Source organism: Lactuca sativa, chromosome 3 (assembly GCF_002870075.4).
Source record: "Lactuca sativa cultivar Salinas chromosome 3, Lsat_Salinas_v11, whole genome shotgun sequence".
In the NCBI taxonomy this organism is placed as follows: domain Eukaryota; kingdom Viridiplantae; phylum Streptophyta; class Magnoliopsida; order Asterales; family Asteraceae; genus Lactuca; species Lactuca sativa.
In genome coordinates this window covers 132,356,771-132,372,458 of record NC_056625.2, presented here as the reverse complement: position 1 = coordinate 132,372,458, position 15,688 = coordinate 132,356,771, and the positions used below count along the sequence as shown (strand labels likewise).

At 38.8% G+C, this 15,688-nt stretch overlaps 1 non-coding gene across 1 annotated transcript; it reads right to left on the bottom strand.

Annotated features, from left to right (window-relative positions):
- Nucleotides 1-8,726: 8,726 nt before the first annotated feature.
- Nucleotides 8,727-8,833, bottom strand: LOC111903148 (small nucleolar RNA R71). The gene has a single exon (XR_002854059.1). It is a non-coding gene; the product is annotated as a small nucleolar RNA R71 (small nucleolar RNA).
- Nucleotides 8,834-15,688: the final 6,855 nt, after the last annotated feature.

Sequence of the window (15,688 nt, the reverse complement as noted above, 5' to 3'; positions counted from 1 at the left end):
GAGTTCTTACAAATAAAACTTTCGTTATTGAATTGATATGAATGTCTCTACTTTTATCTTTTTGACTTTAAAGGTGCTTTGATACATGTCCATAAATATTAAAGCGCAGAAAATATTTTGTAGGACCAAACTTTATGGAATATGGTTGAGTTGCCCTTCAATTATAGAAATGTCGTCGAGTCCATTATGAAAGGATGAATATGTCATGGGCTCCTCCAACTAAAATTAAATAAATAAATAAATAATATATATATATATATATATATATATATATATATATATATATATATATATATATATATATATATATATATATATATATATATATATATATATATATATATATATATATATATATATATATATATATGGAAAAGGGAATATATGGCTGTTATGTATGTAATGTTAGGTATAGAACTCAAAAAACTATGTCATTTAGATTTAAAACTACATAGTTTTCATACATATCCTAAACTTTAATATATTTTCTTTCCAATTTAAACTGTTTTACTTTATGTCGATTCTAAAAAAAAACTTATTTCCTCCATTTTGGCTTTAATTTTATCACCTAAACATTTTTCTGAATTCAATCGTAATGTTCATTATGTACATAATGAACACTATTTTTATTTTAAACAATTATGTTCATTATGAGAAACTTTAAATATCAAACACTCGATACATGCTACATTTGAATAAAAAATTATAAAAAACACGTCTGCAAATTCTCCATATATTTACTTCCATTTTGTTATATTGTATCAGTATATTTGTTAACTGCAATGAATTTTCTTTAATTATTTTTATTCAAGAGTGTGTATTAAGGAAATATCATAGAAATGGTAAGCTAAAATGATAAAAATATCATTTAAATGATATTTTTAATCAACACTACTTATTTTTAATAGGTTCTATATGTAACATTGCATACATGACAGCCACATATTCACTAACCCCATATATATATATATATATATATATATATATATATATATATATATATATATATATATATATATATATATATATATATATATATATATATATATATATATATATATATATTTATATTTGACAAGTGTTGCTGAAGACTAAGACTAATAGATGCTATTAGTTGTGAATGGTCGAATGCCACGTCTTGCCAAGTAGCCACAAGGAACTATAGTTGGCATAGGTGTTCTGAGCTATAGTTTGTGGCAATAATGAGGAGTCTATGGAGTTAAAACATGAGGACCTTATGAGAGTCTAACTGGAAATCCTCAACATTAGAGAAAATCTTAGAGTTGTGAATAAAGAGTCTCGAAAAACTATACACTTGAGGATTCGTATATTCTAGTGTCATACACTCTATGAATATATACCAAGTCGGTGCGAAAAGTATCCAAAGATTTCATATGAGCGCTTGCTATTTTTTTCATATAATCGGTGTTATGATTATTATGTGCACCATTGTTAGGGATTACTCACTAAGCTTTTATAGCTTCACTTTTCTGATGTTCTCGTGAATTTATTAGAAAGCAAGGATTCTAGAAGATAAGTTGTGATACACGACTCGGATTGTAACGTTGTGATTTTTACCATATTTTTTTTTACTTTTAAAACACTTTTTTAACAGAATAGATTAGAAAAAGAGTTTTGATTTATTTTAGAACGTTTTCAAATCACCACGTTACTTCAAAATAAAATCATAATTACAAACCATTTAAAACATAAAAAAAAATGTTTAAATGTGTCCAAAAGGGTATCATTTAATTAACATAACTACCCTATAAGTTACCATTCTCACCAAGGCCAAACTCTTAAGCTGCTTACACCAATCGTAAGACACAAATGTCAATGCCTGAGTGAGTTCATTAAGGTTGCATGTAAAACATACAAACCCAAAAATGATTGATTATTCATTTTACAATGAAGCATAAAAATGACGAACAAATACCACTTAGAAAACAAGCATATATCATAATCATTCAATAGCATGTTCAAACCCATACATGCATAAATATCTAACCACAATTCTACCACATAAACAACCGCATAGCATATAAAAACTAGATTTCATATAAACAACATTTCCTTATTTTGTTCAACCTTTATTTAAAAATAACAGGAATTAGATGTAATTTTTAAAGTTAACAGTCAGAAAACCAACTCTAGAGGTCACCTTTAAAAATAACAGTGACCAGCACTTAGACTACAACTTAAAATACCCAAAACACCCTTGGATCACACTTGGTCAAAGTCAACGGTGAAAAGTCAACCTAGCTAGTCGCCACATCGTGGCCTTCTTGGCCACGTCATGGCCATAAACAGAAAAAACAGGTGGGTCTTGACAAAACCACCATGTCGTGGTGATGAGTCTAGACAACTTAACCCATTAAGTTATTTCCTTCCACTACAAGAGCTCTAAGGCTCATATATGGTCCTTCCCGTGGTCTTGATGGGTAAAGTTTCCAACTTTATACCTCAAACCACTCCATAAGCCGAAGCCCCAACCCTAACCACTAATGGTAACTTAATGCATCAAGACTCTCATTAAGCACCAAAGCCTTAGAGTTGCACCTCCAAAGTTTCCAACAAGATTTAATACTCCTAAGAGACCTTAAAAATCATGGATTTATAGACTTGCATGTCCAACACATTCCTTTTCAATTTAATGTCAAGAAATAGGGTTTAATGATCAAAACATCATGCATGCCATCTAAAACTTGATTATAATTCAGATCCAAGACACTAAATGTTGTACTTGACCTGTCGATTCATAAAGTTGCAAACTTTATGAGATACCATTACTTACATCCATCAAAACATGGAAAAAGGGGACAAAAACCAAAAGATCTAGTAACATGGCAAGAGAAGGTTAAGTCTTGGACACTCACCAAGGTCCAGGAGATAAGGTAGCATAAGAAATGATGCATGCCAAGTAACCACCTTACCAAGAGCTTCCTTCTGCTTCTACAATCACCAAGAATGAGCTCACAACTTTAATAGAGGCTAGGTTTAAGGTTTCTGAGGTTAAGAGGAAGATGGAGGCTGAAAACCTAGCCTTAATGTTCCTTATATATGGTCCAAATCCCGAAATTAGGGTTTTCACTAAAATGTCCACCATGTCGTGGTGACCCAAGGCCATATCATGGAGGGTCATTTAAATCTCGTGATCCAAAATGTTCTGCGACGTTGTGGTGATGCTCCACCACGTCGTGGCCACCCATTTAAGAAAATACATGAAAGTTGATTCATACCTGGACCAGATGTTTCAGGGTCACTGTCCTGAATTAAGAATGACTCAAAACCCACTTAAAGTAGATTTTGTCCTTGAAATCACTATGTACTACCTTCCAGGCAACCAGACGATCCAACCCATTCTTCTCGAACCCCACCTCGGGCTAAACGTCGACTCATACACACGAAAGCCCTCCAATGCTATAATCAAAATCTAAACTTATCATAATCACATACCTTGATGACAAACTAATACGTGACCTACTCACTTAATACAATGATGAATAACCATTACTACTCGACCCAAAATCCAAGAATCCAAAACCTTGTCTACATTTACATTATATAGAAGACCATTTTTTAAACACACACGACACAACTAAACGTCGTGATCCAAACCGAACGAAGTTCTTTCGACCTTGAATTATCTTACTGATACTACTGGATAATAAGATCCCTAACCATTCGTTGTTGTTAAAAATATCTTTCGCAAAAAACAAAGGTGACTTCCATCACGAGTCTCGTCTAAAGATTCGCATATTCAATTTATCCGAGATTTTCTAATTCCATGGTGACCTCCTACTAAGTTGAGATATAAAATCCAAAATCGTCCACTGAGATTAACAACCTCACGTCTAATCATATCACGTGACTCCGCCCAAGAGTCTAACGGGTAAATGCTACTATAGCCTAGCTATCATACAGATTCGCCCCGTTGACCACATATTCATCCTATCCTGAATGTGACCCAACACCTTAAAAAACCACTTTCTATCGGGCTCACTCATGCTATCCTCACCAAACGGGACTCACCTACGGCTCCCACCCATCCAAGAGCCATACAAACCCAAGACACCTTCACAGCTCCGACAATCCTCATTCCCAAGAAGTGGTCAACCAACAATAGCGATCCGCATAGACTCATGTGCACGGTGTAATCCCTTTGCAACCAACAATCACCCCCTACAATGGACTATCACATCCTGGTGAATGCAATGACTCCATCGCAGACTTACAAAACTTCCCCGACAGCTTATCGACCTTGTATATGCTACGGGTACCCCATAATCTTACAACACTTCCATAATTTTCTATCAAACTTGTGAATAATATGGCTACCTTGTAGTCTTACAACACTTCCATAACTGCCTTGGACCCAACCCATAGTCTTACGATCCATCTATCACAACAACTATAATCATCGTAAGTCGAACCTACATCCGACTATACCCCAATCTAGTGTTCATTTTATGCTTTGAATCCTAAAGCCTTTAGCATATAAGAAAATGCATGGAGGCTCTAACATAATCCCTCTAGTTTTATCTAATCACATCTTTTCTATGTGCCACAACTGATGCTTCACATATTCGGAAAAGGTAAGTTGAATGCCCATTCCTTCTGCAAATCTCATTCCACAACACAATTAGAATTGGCTCTCCACTTGCATGCAGTATAAAATTCCTCCTTGCTTCACACCTGGAATTATTCATAATAATCCCAACGATTCTTCCCTACTTGGATTCAACGACACTCCGTCAACCTCATAACCGATGGACTTCCGAACCATGTCACAATCTTACTATTCCACTCATGTCATCCTAAGCTTCAATGAACTAGGATTCCAAGACCAGCCAAGCTATGTTACCCACACCCCATACCAGATTAAACGCTTTGCTATCTAAAGCACTTCCCATGATACACCTTCAAATCATTGAGCCACTTCAGCAGGTGACAAAGAACTATAACCCTCGATTGAAATGGACGGATCACCAATCCAACTACCCACTTTTTGAAACCAATGCACTCATAACTTCTCTAACAAAGTTCTTTCAAAATTCTCTTGACAATCCCATCATCTGAACAAATCCATGTGATCAATTTATAACTAACACTTTGGAGTGATAATTCACTATTGCTCTATCCCTACTAGCAGTAGCAATCAGTTTAAAGCATGTCAACAAACAACTGACATCCATCATGAGCGACAAAAACACCCCTGAATTCTAAATTTGTTGTCCTAGATGGGGACAACCAACTCCCATTAGATCTTTTCCTAAAAGATTCTTGATGCAAGGACGACACTCACAATTCCAAAATGTGAACCAAGCAACAACTCCCTTGAACTCGCGTTCTGACCAACCCCTTACTCCTCTCAACCATGAAAGCTCACAACAACCTCAAATTTCAAATATTCAAATGAACTCACACAGAAGCTCTTTCTGGCTCATTGTTTTGGATTTATCACATTAATTTGGTTGTTGGTCCTCCGACGGGACACTTTGTTCGCTTCCACCCAAGACTTCACACTATAAATGGTTAATGTATCACGACCAACACATCCAGATACGCTCCAATCATGAATCTCGACATAAAAAATGGCATATGAAGATCTTTCAATAATAATAACCAGGAAACATAAAGAAACTATGATCCTAGGAGAGGACTTAACTAAACTGAATTTAATGTCTCATCACCCAATCACATAAGCAAAAGCAATTAAAATGCATGAAGGAATAGATACACGAAGTCTTGAAGTATTGGCTCTGCTTCCTGAAAGATCGCAGATGATGAGGTCTGAGCCGCCCCAATCTACAATCATGGCCAACTTGCCCTAATATGATCAGGCTGATGACAACGATGACACAATTCTACCTCCAGAGTAGAATCTTGGCGAACATGATCCTTTCTTCCACACCTGCCACATTTAAACTTGCAGCGCATAAGCTTATAGGTTCCTCTGCCCGCAAAAATGTCATGGCTCCTCAGTCCTCTAGCACTAGGCATGGCAACATCAAACTGCTTAGTGTTTCTAGTAGAGTCGGATCATGAATCTACTTCCTCTTTCCCAGTTGCCTCTCCAAACCAAGCTCTCACTCCCAAGTTACCTCAACCATCCCATCAGTTGCCTGCACGTTCAATATCTGATCCTCAAACTTGGCAACCAACCTGTCAACGCTATGCCTAATAATGTTAGATGTCTCCTCTTGTAAAGCTCGCGAAATCTCAGTGGCAATCCAATCATGGAATCAATCCTCCTTAAGGTATGATGCATGACCCACTTTCAATCCCTCATGGAAAGAACTAGCAATAAGGTCTTCTTTCTCAAAAAATACTCTAGGGCTGCACAAGCCTTGAACTCCCGACGAGCCACCAACTATCCTACTGCAATCTCGGTCTGAAAACCCCCGAGACGATAATCCAAGAGTTCCATGATTCCTTCCTTGAGGTACCAAACATCATAGAAGTTTGCTCCAAAATACCACAGGTGATCTCTGACAAGATGAATTCCTACATCCACTCATCCATCAACGCAACACCAATACCTAATCCTGAACCAGATCCTCCTCCAAGAGTGCTCATTACCATACTGAAAAGCAAAATGATATGTGCATATCAACATATATATTTTACAACATATTTTAATATGTTTAACTACATTTATAATTATTATAGAAAAAAAGGTACTAATTATGTTTAATATGTTATGTAGCATAAAAGACATGCTTGGAAGCAGGAAACGGGAAAAGGCAAGCTTAGGCAAGAAGAAACAACAAAAACAATGTTGTTGGACAGCTTGACCCCTCGTCGGTACTTTGACCATATCCCATGACTCGTAAATCTGATTGATGTGATTCAAAATGATATGAAAACTTGATACAATTTCGGATAACTTTCATGTTTTGAGAAAAATGTTGATTCTTAATAACCACGACATGGTGAATGGAATTTTCGCGATCATTCACGTTGACTTGGAGAATACTAGATAAACTTGAGGACCACAACATGGTAGCCAGATTGTAGATGTAGACAAGTATATATATATATATATATATATATATATATATATATATATATATATATATATATATATATATATATATATATATATATATATATCCAAACAATAGGATGAATTGGGAGACTTGGAGGTGAATTTCTGGAAAAGTATTACGACGAAAACCCTCTAGAAACCCTTAGAAGAGGATGAAACGATTGGAACTCAAGATCTAGAAGAAAACATCAACAATTCATTCGGTTTGATTATGTTTAAATTTATTCCTATTGATTTTTTGTCTTTGATTACTACCATGTGTAGCTAATTTAGTTGACTTTTGTTTAGTTAGATGAAACCTAACAAATATGGTTTAATTTATTAGTTTATGGATTTATAAAAGTTGGTTTGGCGCTTGTGTTTTATTAATTTACCTAGCATGTTAAAGTGTTTATCTTTGTTGCTTTAATTCAAGTTAAGTGTAGCTTAGTGACCATTAAATTACATGAACTTGTTTACCTAGTTATTTATGACCATTAAATTGCTAGAGCTAGGATTCACCACATATTAGTTAAGTGATAAAAGTAAAAATTTAGTTGTGTTAGAGAACATAATTGTGAGCATAATTGTATTTAAAAAATCTTACATAGTGTAATTATAATTAATAACAAATTTTGTATTTTCTTCTGTAAGACCTTACAAAGTAGTACATGAATTGGTGAAAATATTAGTAGATTGGACTACATCGCTAACTACATAATAATTGGTAACCAACTTAATTAATCCATAAATAGTAATTAACCATAGGAAAAACGTGGATTTGAAACTAAACAAAAGTGTTTTAGATATATTGATAACCATATTAGTTGAGTGATTAATTTTGTCTGAACTTGAAAATCAGATAAAAACCCTTTTAAATTATTAATTATTTTTAGATTAATTTTTAGTAATTAAATTATTAGCTAAAATATGCTCCCTGTGTTCGATACCCAACTTACTTTAATATAGTATATACTAACTAGGTACACTGCCTATAGATGCATTAGTAGATAATTAGTTAGGTTTATAAATTTAAAGCTAGATAGGTGATATCTTTTGCACCACACCATGTTTTTAGCGTTGTTGCCAAGAAATGGATTATTTGATTTTTAGTTTAATTGCTTTTAGTTATTCGATACTTTTCGTGGGGTAAAAAACACAACAAGTTAATTTTTCTGCATTTATTTTTCTATCTGATCAGCAACCACGTCGTGGCCATCTTGGCCACATCGTGGTTACGTTACAATTAATTTTTAGTTTAGTTATTTTTTGTTTGTTTTACGCATTTTTTAGTTTTGTTTTAGCAGAAAAATGGGGGACATCATGACCATGACAATGGAAGAGTACAAGTGGCATATGAGGAACGAAAACAGATGGGGTCTTGATCCACCAAAAATCCCAAGAACGAAAAAGTTTGAAACTCCAGGCCACATTCTTGGCATGCTAAAGGAGCTACCTTTTTATGGAAAGGAGCATGAGGACGCTTATGAGCACATAGAAGAGGTAGTGGAGGTTTCACATTATTTTAATGCACTAAACGTGAGTAGAGAAAGCGGTGATGCTTCGACTTTTTCCGGTCACATTGAAGGGTGAAGCTTAGGAATGGTTAAAATCACTTCCCTTTGGGACAATCACGACTTGGGCTGACATTAAGATTTAGTTCATCAACCAGTCTACCCCTCCTTCGAAAGTGGGGAAGCTAAAAAGAAACATATTGAATTTTCAACAACTAGAGGGGGAGTCGCTATATGGAGGTTGGGAACGTTACAAGAGATTATTACAACATTGCCCTCAACATGACTTCAATGTGCAACCAGAGATATCAATATTTTATGATGGAGTTAATGTGTGCACTCGCCAACTTCTAGACTCACAAGCGCCTATGATGAAGAAGGATCCGGAAAATAATAAAGCTTTGATTAAAGAATTCGCTAAGCATTCAAGAGAGTATCACAACTCAAAGGAGGATGTCACCAAAGAAAAATGAAGTAAAGATAGAGGTCAAGATGCTATTAGTGTAGTTATTACAAAGCTCGATGCAATGGAAGAAAAGATCACAAAATAGGAGGATCAATTCAAGATAGATGTAGAACTTGTGGAGGACCCCATTCTACTAAGGATTGTGAGTTGGAGTACAAGAGAGATCATGAGACAAAACAAATTCAAGAACTTAAGCATGATTTCTACCAAATTGAACTAATCCAATCAGAGAAAGTATTTGCTCTCAATTCAATGTTATTTAGATTCATGGAAGCTAGCGAAAAACAACATGATGTTATAGACGCATTACTTAGAGAACAAAAAGAATCTATTTTGAGCATCCACACACAAGTTGGGGAATTAACAAAACTTGTAAAAGAAAAGCTATCGGGTCTACTTTCAAGAAAAGTCGAGTCAATCCCTATGGATCACGTCATGGCCGTTGATACAGAAGAATAAGATGAGTTGGTGCATATGAAGGACCTTGATGTAACACCGGATTTTTCAAAACAAAATTTTCATTTTTAAAACATACTTTCATTCATAAATTAATATCAAACATAATGTATCCACTGTCATCATAGTAAAAACATGTCCCAGAATCACATAAGAAAAAATCCACGAGTGTGTACAGATCATGCCGACACCTTCCCGCGACCATCACTGGTACCTGAAACACATACACAAAACACTGTAAGCATAAATACTTTGTGAGTTCCCCAAAATACCACATATAACATATATCAGCCACTCTAGGCTGTAACCCTGAATGACCCTCTGGTCAAGTATATTTGTGGGACCCTCTCAGTCCCATAACTCTGTGGACCCTCTGGTCTTAACTCTGTAACTCTGAATCATACATAACACAAATCACATATAATCGCATCACATAATTAGCATACAAGATACTTCGTCAAATAACTCTGATTACCACTTTAGGTAAGGTATAGTAAGAAGACTCACCTCGGGAATCTCGGTAAAATCTCGAACTCAGAAATACTGGCCTAGCTAGGGATGAGCAAAAGGACCGAACCGGCCCAAACCGGCCCGAAACCTGGAACCGGCTTCGGCCAAAATCTAGAACCGAACCGGCCCGGCGGTTCTACCGGTTCTGGTTCCATCGGTTCCCGGTTCTTGTCGTGTCTTCAAATGTTGGAACCGGTCCTTGAAAAATAGCATCATACGGTTCCGGTTTTTGTCGGCTCTACCGGTTCCGGTTATATCGGTTCCGGTTCCTACCGGCTCTCGGTTCTAAAAATCCACAAAAATAACGTCTCGGTCCCGGCCCGACCGGTTCTATCGGGTTCCGGTTCCAGTTTCGGTTCCGGTACCGGTTCCGGCCGCTTCCCCGGTCCATATGCTCATCCCTAGGCCTAGCCTCAGCCTAGTCACAATAATAAATTACACTAAATAAATGTCTCTCCACCAAATTGGATATTCTCTCATAAAAATCCCTAGAAGGGTAAAATACCATTCTACCCCTCTACAGGCCAAAAGGCCCACTTGTTGACAAACCCTAAAAGTTAATTGTCCATTTTGACCAGACTCGCCGAGTGCATACGATGAATCGGCGAGTCCCATCGTCCCCACATACTCTTCCCTTTCTAAGTCTCACTCGACTCACTGAGTCACCCCCAACTCACCGAGTCACCACTGAAGTCAGACCCAGGGGCAACCCGATCCGACTCGTCGAGTCTACATATGGACTCGGCGAGTTTCCTCCATGGACTCGCTCAAAAAACCTCCTAAGGTCAGATCTACTTAACCAAATCATAGATCTAACCCTTAAACACTCCAAAGTCACGTAAAGGTGCAACCTTTACGTGCATGCAACCCATAACAAGCCTCAAATGGAGAAATAACACTAGAAATGGCAACCTAGTCTCCAAATCCTTATTTGATTACAAAAAAGCTGGAAGATAATGGCTCTAGGAACCTCTCATGGTCCAGATCTGGTGTTATTCATACCAAGGGGACCTCATACTCACTTGATCTCATAAAACTATGAGGGAAAAACCCTAAAACTATGAAATCCACCATATGAACGTGAAATGGAAAGAATTATAGCTCCAAAGACAATATCTCAAGATGATTAGCTCCAATCCAAGCTCCCTTCGCGTTCTAGATGGATCCTCTTTTCTTCCTTTAGCAAAATCACCCCAAAAATGAAGATTATAAGCCCTCATTTGCACTCAAGCCTTCATCACTCTCTCTAGGGTTTCTCTGGAACGGGGTGGCCGCAAATGAAGGCCATAAAGGTCTTTAAATAGGCTCCCAAACCCGGGGATTAGGGTTTTCCTAATCAGCACTGACTCGGCGAGTCAGATACCCGACTCGTCGAGTCCGGTCGCAAAACCACGTCAACAGGTAAGACTCTACTCGACGAGTTGAGGCACCAACTCGTCGAGTAGAGTCTTACCTGTTGACGTGGTTTTGCGACCGGACTCGACGAGTCGGGTATCTGACTCGCCGAGCACCAACTCGTCGAGTTCCCCCAAAAATAATAAATTAAAATAATAAAATTATATACCCAAACTACGACTGTTACAATTCTCCCCCACTAGAATCTGACTTCGCCCTCAAAGTCTCACTCTGCAAATAACTCTAGGTATTGCTCACGCATCTCGATCTCCGGTTCCCATGTCAGCTCGGACCCTTTCCGATGCTGCCACTGAGCCTGCACCAAGGACACCTCCTTATTTCTCAAAACCTTGATCCTTCGATCCCGTATCGCAATTGGCCTTTCAACATAATTCAGGATCGCATCCACCTGAATATCCTCCAATGGTACCAATGTTGATTCGTCGACAATACATTTCCTCAACTGAGACACGTGGAAGGTATCATGAATCTGACCCAACTCCGCAAGTAACTCCAAACGATACGCTACCCTGCCTACCCTCGCGATCACTCTGAATGGACCAATATACCGAGGCCCCAACTTTCCTCTCTTCCTGAACCGAATCACACCTTTCCAAGGTGATACCTCCAGGAGAACAAAATCACCAACTTGGAACTGAAGCTCTGAGCGACGCTTATCCGCATAGCTCTTCTAACAACTCTGAGCCGTCAGCAACCTCTGTCTGACCTATTGAATCTGCTCAGTAGTCTGGAGCACTATCTCCGTACTACCCATCACCCGCTACCCTACCTCTCCCCAACAAATGGGAGTCTGACACCTCCTTCCATAAAACAGCTCGAAGGGAGGCATACCAATACTCGAATGATGGCTGTTGTATTAGGAAAACTCAGCCAAAGGCAGATACATGTCCAAACTCCCTCCGAAGTCCAATACACATGCACAAAGCATATCCTCGAGCATCTGAATAGTCCGCTCACTCTGACCGTCGGTCTGAGGATGGTAAGCAGTGCTGAAATGCAATCTTGCACCCAGCTCCTCGTGAAACTTCTTCCAAAACCTGGAAGTGAAACGCACATCTCTATCGGACACAATCGAGACTGGCACCCCATGTCGTGACACCACCTCTCTCACGTATACCTCTGCCAACATCTCTACAGAAGAACTCTCACTGATAGCAAGGAAGTGAGCGCTCTTCATCAACCGATCTACAATCACCCAGACTACATCGACACCTCTTGAGGTTCTTGGTGACTTGGTGATAAAATCCATAGTAATCTGTTCCCACTTCCACTGGGGAACCCCAAGTGGCTGCAACTTACCATGCGGCCACTGGTGCTCCGCCTTAACCCGGCAACAGGTCAAGCACCTCTCTACGACCCATGCTACATCCCTCTTCATGCAAGGCCACCAATAATCTCTCTTCGAATCCAAATACATCTTAGTTGCCCCGGGATGGATCGAAAATCTAGATCTATGCGCCTCCTCCATCAAAACACCACGTGCCCCGCCTATATAAGGCACCCAGATCCGACCGGGATAAGTCATAAGCCCCTGACTATCGGTCACAAACTCAGATATCTGCCCAATCACTCGCTCCTTCTTGCGGTTCTCTGGTCTCGTCACCTCTGCTTGAGCCCCTAGGATGCTATCTAACACCGGTGTCATCACCATCATCCTCATACACATATCTTGAATCGGGGCACTTTCCGCCCTACGACTCAGTGCATCGGCTACCACATTCACCTTGCCCGGGTGGTATAGGATCTCACAATCATAATCCTTCACTACATCAAACCATCTCTTCTGGCGCATGTTCATGTTGGGCTGATACATTAAGTACTTCAAACTCTTATGGTCCGTGTATATAGTACACCGAACCCCATATAGGTAGTGACGCCAGATCTTGAGAGCGAACACCACTACCCCCAGCTCCAGATCATGAGTGGGATGCCTTGCCTCATGAGGCTTCAGCTGCCTTGATGCATATGCTATCACACGCCCTCTTTGCATAAGCACCGCGCCCAACCCTGATACCGATGCATCACAGTTTACGACAAAATCCTCCACTCCCTCTGGAAGAGATAACACCAAGGCTTCGCACAATCTTTGGCGAAGAGTCTCAAACGAGGTCTACTGCTCTGGAACCCATGAGAAAACAACTCCCTTCCTGGTCAATCGGGTAAGTGGCACTACAATCTTAGAGAAATCCTTGATGAATCTCCGATAATAACCAGCCAATCCCAGAAAACTTCTGATCTCGGTGGCTGATTTTGGTACCTTCCAACTCATGACCACCTCAATCTTGGTCGGGTCGACCAATATACCATTCTGATTAACAAGATGCCCCAAGAACTAGACCTCTCATAACTAGAAATCTAACTTGGAGAATTTGGCATAAAGCCTCTCTGACCTCAACACCCTGAGGACCTCCCTCAAATGCTCCTCATGCTGCTCTCGGGATCTAGAATACACTAGAATATCATCAATAAACACAATCACCGACCGATCCAGCATCGGCCTGCATACCCTGTTCATGAGATCCATGAACGCTGCTGGTACATTGGTGAGCCCGAAAGGCATCACCACGAACTTATAATGTGACACCCCAAATTTCCATTCTGTTCAACATATCAAGTCAATAGAAGTCAGAACAGTACTGCTAATTTTCAAACTTTTTGGATTAAGTTTTAGTATTTTAGGATTAACACTTTAGGAGATATCAGGAGAGAGGATGCCCTAGGGTTTATTGTGCAACAATAAAGTCCCGACACATCAGAAAATTGGAGTTTACGGCCTAAACAATGGTATTTACGGCCGCAAACCCCAAGTAAGGGGGTATATAAGTGACACTTAGGGGCTGTTTGTTTTTTTGTGAAGAGCTGCGCAACCACTTTTGTCTGCGCCGCGCAAACAACGCACAGACATATGCCCTCGCAGAGTGTTTGCTTTTTGGAAGTGCGCAGAACAAAAAACATCTGCGCGAGGTCTTCCTGGCGCAAACATGAGCCACTGTCTTCAAAGGTCTTCAGACCTCATTTTAACAAAAAAAAAAAAAAACACCCGTTTTTTTATTTTCTTTCTCTTTTTGCTGAAAATGCATTTTTAATCTTTATGACATGAAATTAAGATTGAAAAATTTATTTATTTCAACGGCTGCAGACGTTAAAAACAAACAGTCTTCTTATTGCAGACCGCAGACATTTGGTCCACCTCTTCTGCCGTAGAGGCTTGCATATGTGGTCCGCAGACTGCAGACATTTTGGCTTCAAAAAAACAAACAACACCTTAGTCATTTAAATCACTTTTCCACCTTTCCAAGAGTAAACCCCCAAACTCTCTCAAGTATCATCCCGGTTTTCTTCGAGATCTTCAATCTAGTAAGTGTTTCTATCCCTTTCAAGTTAGTATATCACCTAATCTATTGTTTTAACACACATCCATCCGTGAAAATGTTCCAAAAGGTTGATTCTTCAAGTTTCACCAAGAACACACACTAGTGTTCTTCGACTTTTGGCTCATTTCAATCTTCTATATTGTAAGTACTCCTATCCTAGAGTCTTATAAGCTTTATTACACTTCTAAACACCAAGAAAGCACCCAAGAAACCAAGGATCAAGGGTGTTTACGGTCCAAGAACATCTTGGGCCGTAAACCCAAATTTTGGTGCCAAAGTGTGCCTTATCCTTTCATAAGCCTTGGAAACTAGCCTAGACTTTTACCTTGAAGTGTTTAGGACTTGAAAACATCAAAATACCATGGTCCAAAGGAGTTTACGACAGCAAACACATGGAGAAATGGTCCATGGGAAAAAAAACTCCATTTAGGAGTGAATTGTTGCCCTAATCACTTCCTAAGGCTTAGACTTGGAGTTAGGATGCTTCAAAATGACTTCTAGGACTTCAAATCAATAAATGGTCAAAGGTTTATGAGCTTACGGCCGTAAACTCAAGGGTTTACGACCTTAAACTCAATGAGTTATGGTCATTAAGGAGTAAACTCATGAAAGGGGTTCTATTGAACCCTAGCCTCAATGGCCTTGTCCTACAACACTTAGATGCACTCCTTAGCACTTATAACACTTATATAAAGTTTTTATCATGTCCTAGGATGTCTTAACTTTGTTAATTAGTTGTTTAAAGACTAATTGGATGCATATATGTACTCCTATATGTTAAATAGGATCCTTGTGTGTGTACAAGTCTTCACTTGACACTTAGCATCCTACATCAGTCAATACATCCAAACCATCAACTACAGGTGAGTTCATACCCCTTAATCAATGTTTTAAATTTTTTAAATGCTTTTATGGGGGGGGG